At 45.9% G+C, this 9,546-nt stretch overlaps 1 pseudogene; it reads left to right on the top strand.

The window, feature by feature from the left end:
• Positions 1-1,413: 1,413 nt before the first annotated feature.
• On the top strand, positions 1,414-3,209 carry LOC138850003 (ganglioside-induced differentiation-associated protein 2-like; annotated as a pseudogene).
• Positions 3,210-9,546: the final 6,337 nt, after the last annotated feature.

The raw sequence follows: 9,546 nt of genomic DNA, 5'->3' as shown, positions 1-9,546 counted from the left end.
TTTTAATAACAGAAAATGGATGCATCAGAGTCAAGAAACCCAACGGACTCTGAATGTTGTACATGGAGAAACCCAGCATCCAAACACTTGATGGTTAGAGGTCAAATACAAAGAGACAAAGAGAGAATGTTGAAAGAAATAAGTGACCTGTCACATACAAGAGAGTTCTCGTAAGACTATTAGCAAGTTTTTCAGCAAGCCAGAAGGTAGAGGAACGCTGTACAGGAAATTTCCTCACCACTCCAGTGGTAAAGGGAGTTCATCAGGTTGACATGAAGATGCTGGACAGCAGCACAAAGGCATACGGAAGCACAACGCTCACGGTAGGGGTGAGTACGCAGACAGTAGAGAATGCTGGAATGCTTTCTATGACAGTTAAATGAGAAAAGTATAAAAGAGCCATTAAAATGATAGTGAGTGACAAATAAAAATAAATAATTTATGATATTAGTAACATAAAATGTGGGGAAAGGACAAATGAAAGAATCAAATTTCCGAGTGCGATTGAATTTGAGCTGTTATCAGCTTAATGTAGCTTGCTCTAACTATAAGACATTTTACACAGACTCCATGGCAACCCCAATGGAAATACCTCCAGCGGCTGGCATTGTGGCACAATGTCAGTATCCCATAGCAGAGCACTGGTTCAAGTTCAGGCTGCTCTGCTTCCAATTCGACTCCCTGCTAATGTTCCTGCACAAGTAACAAGTGATGGCCCAGATACTTGGGCCTCTGCCACCACACTTCTGTCTGGCCTAACTCTGGCCATTGAGGCCATTTGGGGAGTGAACCAGCAGATGGAAGATGAAGAGGAAGAGGAAAAGGAAGAGGAGGAGGAAGAGGGGGAGGGAGAGGGGGAAGAGGTGAAGAAAAATGAAAGAAAGAAAGGAAAAGAAAAGAAAAGAATCGAATGAATTGAATTGAATTGTGTTTGCAGCCTCGGCCCTGCCGCCATGGCCCTCTAATGCCAGTGGCCTCTTGCTCGCCAAGCCCCAGCCAAAACAGAGGGGGAAAGTAAAGAGATCTTCATACCTCTGCTGGAACAAAGCCGGCGCCCGCAGATCCTCCCCCGGTAGAGTATTCAGACAGCCGTTCCGAGAGTGCGCCCTCTACCGGAAGTGTGAGGAAACCTCATCGCCGTGGGCCTGGTAGGGTACTCTGAAAAATCAGCTGGGATCAGAGCCCACCAGGCATTTGCAACCGCTCAAACCAGCCTCCTGGGACCCTGTATCGCATTCGGCGCCGCGCTCCTGCTGAGGCTTGTCCCGAGATGCCATTCGGTCACCGCCTACGAGGAGGAGCTTAACCCGGTCCACCTGCCGTCCAGATGGGACCGCCGGAGTGCTCTAAGGTCTCCAGGGAATAGGGAGTGGCTGAGGAATTTGAGAAAAAGCGAGAGGAAGTTCCCACTCCATGGATCCCTTGGGTGCACCTTCCCAGTTTGTGGATGTGGGTGACTTGTGCGAAGATGAACGGAATTCCTCTGATACTGCAGCTCAAACATTTCCAGACGACACTATTCCATCACCTTTTCCTTGTAGTAAGGCTCTCAATGGAAAAGTGGTTCTTTAGGAAGAACTAGCACTGCTGACGTGTACAGCCATGGCGAATACCAGCAAGGAGAGTCTCACAGATAAGAACCCTGCGTCAGAAACTATCTTCGTACTTGCAGGGCCTTCAGAAACCTAAAGGCCGCCGAACAGGTGAAGCCGAATTGACGGAAGGATTTAACCTGGCTGCCCGGTTCATCGTGCACACAGTGGGACCTAAATAGAAGAGCCGCTGTCGCCTGGCAGCTGAGAGCCCCCGGTACAGCTGCTACCGAAACGTGCTTGAGCCGGCAAAAGTGGAGTCGATGTCTTCCGTTGGATTCTGTGTCATCAGTTCTGCAAAACGAGGTTATCCTTTGGAAGATGCAACACACATAGCACTTGGCACTGTAAGGAGATTCCAGGAAATCTATGGAGGAGCCATGGAAAAGGTCGTGTTTGCTGCCTCTGAACTTGAAGAGGCTCCTTACCAAAAGCTGCTACCTCTGTGCTTCCCAAGGTCATTGAAGGAGGAGAGCCGACCACTGCCCTACCTACCCGCAGACACTGGAAACGCAGAAGGGCAGCCTGTGGTACCTGAACCACAGATCAGAATCAGTGAAAAGCCTGCCGTTCCGCCGCGGCTCGATAGGCTAATCCTCCACCTAGCGGCGCCGGCACACCGGGTTCTAGTCCCGGTCGGGGCGCCGGATTCTTTCCCGGTTGCCCCTCTTCCAGGCCAGCTCTCTGCTGTGGCCAGGGAGTGCATTGGAGGATGGCCCAAGTGCTTGGGCCCTGCACCCCATGGGAGACCAGGAAAAACACCTGGCTCCTGCCTTCGGATCAGCGCAGCGCACCAGCTGCGGCGCCTTTGGAGGGTGAACCAAGGGAAAAAGGAAGACCTTTCTCTCTGTCTCTCTGTCTCTCTCTCTCTCACTATCCACTCTGCCTGTCAAAAAAAAAAAAAAAAAAAAAAAAAAAGCCTGCCGTTCACACAACCAAGAAGAGGATGAAGGCTTGGGAGTTGAGCTCTCTTTCACTGACTCTCATGCTTTTGCTGCAATGGAAGGAGACATTGATAAGCAAAGAAAATTAATCCTTCAGGGACAGTTATCAGAGGCAGCACCGCAGAAGCAGCATCAAAGAAATTATAATCGTTGGCTATGTCGAGTGAGATGCAAGGTATTGCTTCCCTCAATGCCTGATCCCAAACAGGTGTTGATAACTGTGGTCGCACAGTGATGGCGGCGGCTGGAAGAAGCATTCCTGAAACATTCCTGTAACATTAATACGCATGGGCAAGGCTCTCTTATATTTCATCTCTGCAACGGATCGCATTGCTGTGAATGAATATACACTAGTAGTATATTTTCACACACCGACCAGCGAGCACAATCACCCCGACTCTGACTTCCTGAAGAAGCATCTACGATATTGTTGATGTCAAGTACAAGAGGAATTGGAAGGCTGTTTCTTTTGCTCATCCAACATTTTGTTCAAACGTATCCATGTGATTTCCACCACCTTTTCTGTCTCAGGACTGAACAACCAAACCCACCGCGTGGACAGCGTCCACCAGCTGTCCTCTGCTGTGTCACCAGAGCGGATGGGCTTTCCTCCTCCGATGCCGGGGAAAACGGGCCTTACCCTCCAGCTTATCCCCCATCACCGGATTTGTGACCTGCCATCTGCCCGTGAGTCTTGATTCCCAAGGATGCCACTTCCGCCACAAATCACTACCTACTGAAGTGATACTCATTTTTCCTGTACAGATCCAGAGAGCCTTTTGTCCCTACCTTGCTGGTATTTTTTTTTTTATTGACTGTCTATTTTCTGGCACATAAGTAATCTAAAAATGGTAGGCCATTTTGAACTGCACACATTTTAAATTTGTATATTTGCATCAAATGTTAATAGAAACTGTGGAGCAATTTTTTAGTATCTTCAGTTTCCTGAGGGACACTGGATTCTGCATTAGACAAGCCACCAATTTTATTCATGTCATCTCTTTAACATTGCACACTTCCTTTGTGTATTTCAAGTGTTTCTTGAAATATATAGAACCAATGTATGCTGGCCAAAAAAAAAAAAAAAGTCTGGAGGTTCCCCTTCCAGTCCCTGGTGGGGGACATTGGTTAGGACTTCCAAACGGATCTGTGGGCAGCTGTTGGTGCATTGCAGGAGACAAAGGAGGCCTATGTGTTGAACTTTTGAAGACAACAACTTGTGCGCCATCCACACCAAATGTGTAGCAATTATGCCCAGAGAAATCCAGCTAGCACATCACATACGTGGACAGATCCACCACGGGGGCCGAAGTTGTAGTGCCCCCTGGTAAAGCCACCAGCTGCCACGCTGGCATCCTGTGTGGGCGCCAGGCCATGTACGGGCTGCTCCTTCCAATCCAGCTCCCTGCTAATGAACCTGGGAAGGCAGCAGAAGATGGCCCAAGTGCTTGGCCCCTGCCGCCAACGTGGGAGACTGAGATGGAGTTGCTGGCTTTGGCCTGGCCATTGTGGCCACTTAGGGAGTGAACCAGAGGTTGGAAGATCTCTCCCTGTCTGTCTGCCCCTCTCTGTCTAACCCGTAACACTTATTTTTAAGTAAATAAATCACTCTTTGAAAAGAAAAGAAAGAATCCACTTGAAAGGGAAACATTTCACACTCAAAGTATTTTTCCTTTTCTTCCTGTTATGGGTAGTTCTGAACATCCAAAGGTACCTAAGTGTAAAATTGTGAGCAGAAAAGGAGACCACAAATCAGACACTGGTAGCTTTTCCACTTTCCTTTGTGTGTGGAGTTTTAATATAAATTCAGGAACACAAAGCATTAATGCAAGTCAAAATGTTTCAGTAACAAGTTTCAGCAATTCAACTTTATGACAGTTCTAAATAAGCCTGTCACATCTTTCTGGACAATTGCCAGTATTTGGATTTTTTTAAGCAAGTACATTTCTTATGAATGATAACTAAATGGTGCTTGTGGCATTTTATCAGACGTAGTTTCCACCCCTTCACTGTACATTTCTGAGTTAGCCTACATGTAAGTACATGTTAATTTTTAAAAAAATTTATTTATTGGGGCTGGCGCTGTGGCGTAGCAGGTAAAGCCACCACCTGCAGTGCCAGCATTCCATATGGACGCCGGTTCCAGTCCCGGCTGCTCCAGTTCCAATCCAGGTCTCTGCTATGGCCTAGGAAAACAGTAGAAGATGGCCCAAGTCCTTGGGCCCCTGCACCTGCATAGGAAGACCTGGAGGAAGCTCCTGGCTTTGGATCAGTGCAGCTCTGGCCATTGCGGCCAATTGGGGAATGAACCAGCAGATGAAAGACCTCTCTCTCTCTCTCTGTGTGTTTCCTTCTCTCTCTGTGTAACTCTTTCAAATAAATAAAAAATAAATCTTTAAAAAAATTATTCATTTATTTGAAAGGCAGAGTTAGAAACAGAGAGAGAGAGAGAGATCTTCCATCTGCTGTTTTACTCCCCAAATGGAAACAACAACGCATCCAAAGTCAGGAGACAGGAAGTCCATTTGGGCCTCCCCCATGGGCCATCTTCCATTGCTTTCCCAGGTGCACTAGCAGGAAGCTGGATCAGGTGGCAGATTAACCAACTATGCCACAATACCAACCTCCAAGTACATGTTTTTAATGTTGTCTGACTTCTGTGTTGTTCCTGTAAGTTTGCTGTTTAAATACATTAACCTGGGGCCAGTGTTGTAGCACAACAGGTTAAGCCATCACCTGTGACACTGGCATCCCATAAGAGTGCCAATTAAGGTCCCGGCTGCTCTACTTCCAATCTAGCTCCTTGCTAATGTGCCGGGGAAAGCAGTGAAAGATGGGCCCCTGCTACCCATGTAGGAGACTGGATGGAGTTCCAGGCTCTTGGCTTCAGCCTGGGACAGTCCTGGCCATTGTGGCCATTTGGGGAGTGAACCAGCATATGGAAGATCTCTCTCTCTCTCTCTCTCTCTCTTTCTCTCTCTAACTCTGTCATTTAAATTAAAAAAATCTTAAAAATACATTAAACTATAAGAAAAAATAAAAATATCTACAGAAGATACAAAAAGAAAATCAGAAAGGATTCAAGGCATATTACCAAAAAAAAAAAAAAATCAGTGAAACAGAAATACAGCTTAAGAGGCAAAGAAAGGCCAAAAAAAAAAGTTACCAGATTGCAGGAGTCCACCCTTCCCTTTCAGCAATTAGTTTAAACATACAGGGATAATTAAATTCCCCAATCACAAGACATAAAATGGCTAAATAAATCGGAAGACAAGAGCCCACCATACGCCATGAGAGACTGACTTGCGATGTAAGGACTTACATATGTGAGAGTGAAAGCATGGACAAAGACATGCAAATAGCGACTAGAAGAGACCAGAAGTGACCCTACTTTGATCAGACGAAATAGACTTTAAACACTCGCCCAAGAGACAAAGAACATTTACGTACGGAGAAGAGTCAAGTCACCAGGAAGACATAGTAATTATAAATACGCACCCACCAAATATCAGAGCACCTGAATATATGGCACAAAACTAACGGATTAAAGAAAGATAGAGAGCAGCACAGTCACACCAGGACGTTCTGACGACCCTTCTAATGGGTAGAAATCAATGTCTCTTAATAATGGGTAGGAAAAAATAAATAATGGGTAGAAAAGCCAGACAAAAAATCAACAAGGAAACAGGGGACTTGAGCAACACTCGAGACCAAATGAACCTCTGCAGAACAAATATAGACAGGACACTCTCTCCCAACCGCAGGAGAATACACACTCTTGTCAGTTACACACAGAATCTTCTCCAAGATAAATCACGTTGGATTGAAAAAGTCTTTAAAAACCTACGCAGATTGGAACCGCACCAAGTAGCTCTTCCAACCACACGGGAATGAAACCACAAATCCAGAACAGAAGAGAAACTAGAGAACACCCTTGAAAAATCAATGGGACAACGAAGGAATTGAAAAGGAAGTTAGAAAACATCTTGAGAAAAATTAAAGATGAAAAGAAATCATGCTAAAATGCAGGGATACAGCAAAAGGAACAGTAAGAGAGAAGTGTGTAACAGGAAGCACCCACATCAAAAAAGATTTAAAAAATAGTATTTCCAATTGAAAACGGAACTTTAACCTCAAGGGATATGAAAAGCAGCTCAAATCGGGGCCAGTGACGTGGTGCAGCGGGTTAAAGCACTACTCGTATGAGCATCCCATATCAATGCTCTCTCTCTGTTCCTCCCTCTGTCTTTGTTGCTCTGTCTTTCGAATACATAAATACACCTTGTTTTTTAAGAACAAGCGAAGCCCAGAGTTAGCAAACGGAAGCAAATGAAGACTAGGGAAGAAATAAATGAAATAGAAAGTGGCAGAGAAAAGACAAAAGCAAAAGCACTAGCAGAAAAGATTCAAATGAATTCAATCAGGAAAGAAAACGGAGACTTTGCAACTGAGCTCAGAGAAATAATAGGTATTATAAGACACTGCCATGAACATTGATCTGCTGGCAAATTGGATGACCCAGAAAAAAAAATGGATGAATTCCAAGAAGCATACAACTTACCCAGACTGAATTATGAAGAAATGGGAAATCTGAAAAGACTCATAACTAGTAAGGATATTGACTCCATAATAAAAAATTCTTAACATTATGAGATTTCCATACTATCCAAGGTGAGCTATGGATGCAGTGTGATCCCTATTAAAACCAAACACAGAAAAAACAATCCTGGGGCCAACATTATGGCACAGCGGGTTGAGCCACTACCAGTGACACTGGCTTCCCATGTGAGTACCAGTTTGAGTCCTGGCCATTCCACTTCCCATCCAGCTCCCTGCTAATGCTCCTAGGAAAAAAACGGAGAATGCCCAAATACTTGCCAGCATCCCATAGGGACACCAGTTCGAGACCCGGCTGCTCCTCTTCTGACCAAGCTCCCTGCTATGGCCTGGAAAAGCCACAGAAGATGAACTAAGTGCTTGGGCCCCTGTACCAGCATGGGAGACCCGGAAGAAGCTCCTGGCTCCTGGCTTCAGTTCTGCTCAGTGGCCATGTGGGGAGTGAACCAGCAGATGGAAGACCTCTCCCTCTGTGTGTATGTGTGTGTCTCTATCTCTGTCTCTAACTCTTTCAAATAAATAAAATAAATCTTTAAAAATATATACATAGGGGCTAGCACTGTAATGTAGCAGGTTAAAGGCCTGGCCTAAAGCATTGGCATCCCATATGGGCACCAAATCAAGTCCCAGCTGCTCCACTTCTGATCCAGCTCTCTGCTGTGGCCTGGGAAAGCAGTGGAAGATGACCCAAGTCCTTGGGCCCCTGCACCCATGTGGGGACTTTGAAAAAGCTCCTGGCTTCTGGCTTCGGAACTGCTCAACTCCGGCCATTACAGTCATTTGGGGAGTGAACCAGCAGATGGAAGATATCTCTCTCTCTCTGTCTGTGGTGTGTCTACCTCTCTCTGTAACTCTGTCAAATAAATAAAATAGATCTTTTAAAAATACATACATACACACACATACACACACACACACACACACACACACACACACATAGAGGCTGGCACTGTGGCATAGCAGGTAAAGCCTCTGCATGCAGTGCCGGCATCCCATATGGGCACCAGTTCAAGGCCTGGTAGCTTCACTTCCGATCCAGCTCTCTGCTGTGGCCTGGGAAAGCAGTAGAAGATGGCCCAAGTCCTTGGGGCCCTGCACCTGCATGGGAGACCTGGAGGAGGCTCCTTGCTTCAGATGGGCGCAGCTCTGACCATCTGTGGTCAATTGGGAAGTGAATGAGCAGATGGAAGACCTCTCCCTCTCTTTCTGCCTCTCCTTCTTTCTCTCTGTAACTCTGACTAAATAAATAAACCTTTAAACAAAAGAAGAAGAAGCAGCAGCAGCTCCTGGCTCCTGACTTCATACTGGCACAGCTCTGGCTGTTGAGGCCATCTGGGGAGTGAACCAGTGGATAGAAGACCCCCCTCCCCCGCTTCTGCCTTTGCCTTTCTGAAGTTGAGCCTTTCAAATATATAAATAAATATTTTAAAAATAAATTAATAAATAAGTTAAAGGAGACAGAACCTAAAAACTTTAAATATATATATACATACACATAAGGGAAATTTTTAAAATAAAATAAGTAAATAACAACAACAACAACAACAAAAAAAAAAAAAAACAAAGAAATCTTTAAAAAAGAGACAGAGCAAAACAATTCTAAAATTCCCAGGGAACCCACTAAAGACTCTTAATAGTCAAAGCAATCTTAACAAAGCTTTTTGACTTTAAAACATATGACAAAGGCACAGTAGTCTAAACAGAATGGTGATGTCCTAAAGACAGACATATGGAAATAAACTCACACATACTCAGCCGACTGTCTTCAACAAGAGTGCCAGGACCACACAATGAGGAAAGGGCTTCAATTCAACAAGTGGTTGTGGGAAAACTCAACATCCACCTGCAGAAGAATCAGTTCGGCCCCTTTGTGGGGAGCAACTGAGACTAGACTAAGTTACTGGGATTAAGACTTATTCTATGCATCTGCTCTCCCACAATATGGCGCTGGGAAAGGACCAAACAACTTCTACACAGCTGCCTCTCGCCAACTTGACTGATAAGCTGCAGGAGCTGATCCTGCTCCTGATTGGAGGAGAGCAGCGTGCTCAGCATGTGGGTAGCAGAGTTGGGATTGGTGGAAGAGGACTATAAAGGAGGAGAGAGACAGCATGCACCGGGAACATCTGAAGGAACACCTGAGCCGCCCCCGAGAGAGCCGGCCGGCGGTGTGCCGCTCCTCCGCGGAAGCGGGGAAAGTGGCAGGGGGTGCCGCCCCTCCAGGGAGGTGGAGGGGTCGGCAGCCAACCCGGGAAGGACCAGCCGCAAACCCGGGAAGGGCCGAGCAGACAAAAGAACAGCGCAGGGTCCAGTGTCGTTCCTCTGCGAATGGGGAGCGACACCCCTTACCTCAAATCATAAACCCAAACCCACACATAATGGATGAAAGACCT

Source organism: Oryctolagus cuniculus, chromosome 6 (assembly GCF_051225735.1).
Source record: "Oryctolagus cuniculus isolate XC-2025 breed Fujian yellow rabbit chromosome 6, ASM5122573v1, whole genome shotgun sequence".
Taxonomy (NCBI): domain Eukaryota; kingdom Metazoa; phylum Chordata; class Mammalia; order Lagomorpha; family Leporidae; genus Oryctolagus; species Oryctolagus cuniculus.
The sequence above is the reverse complement of the archived record's forward strand: the minus strand, read 5'-3'. Positions and strand labels throughout refer to the sequence as shown.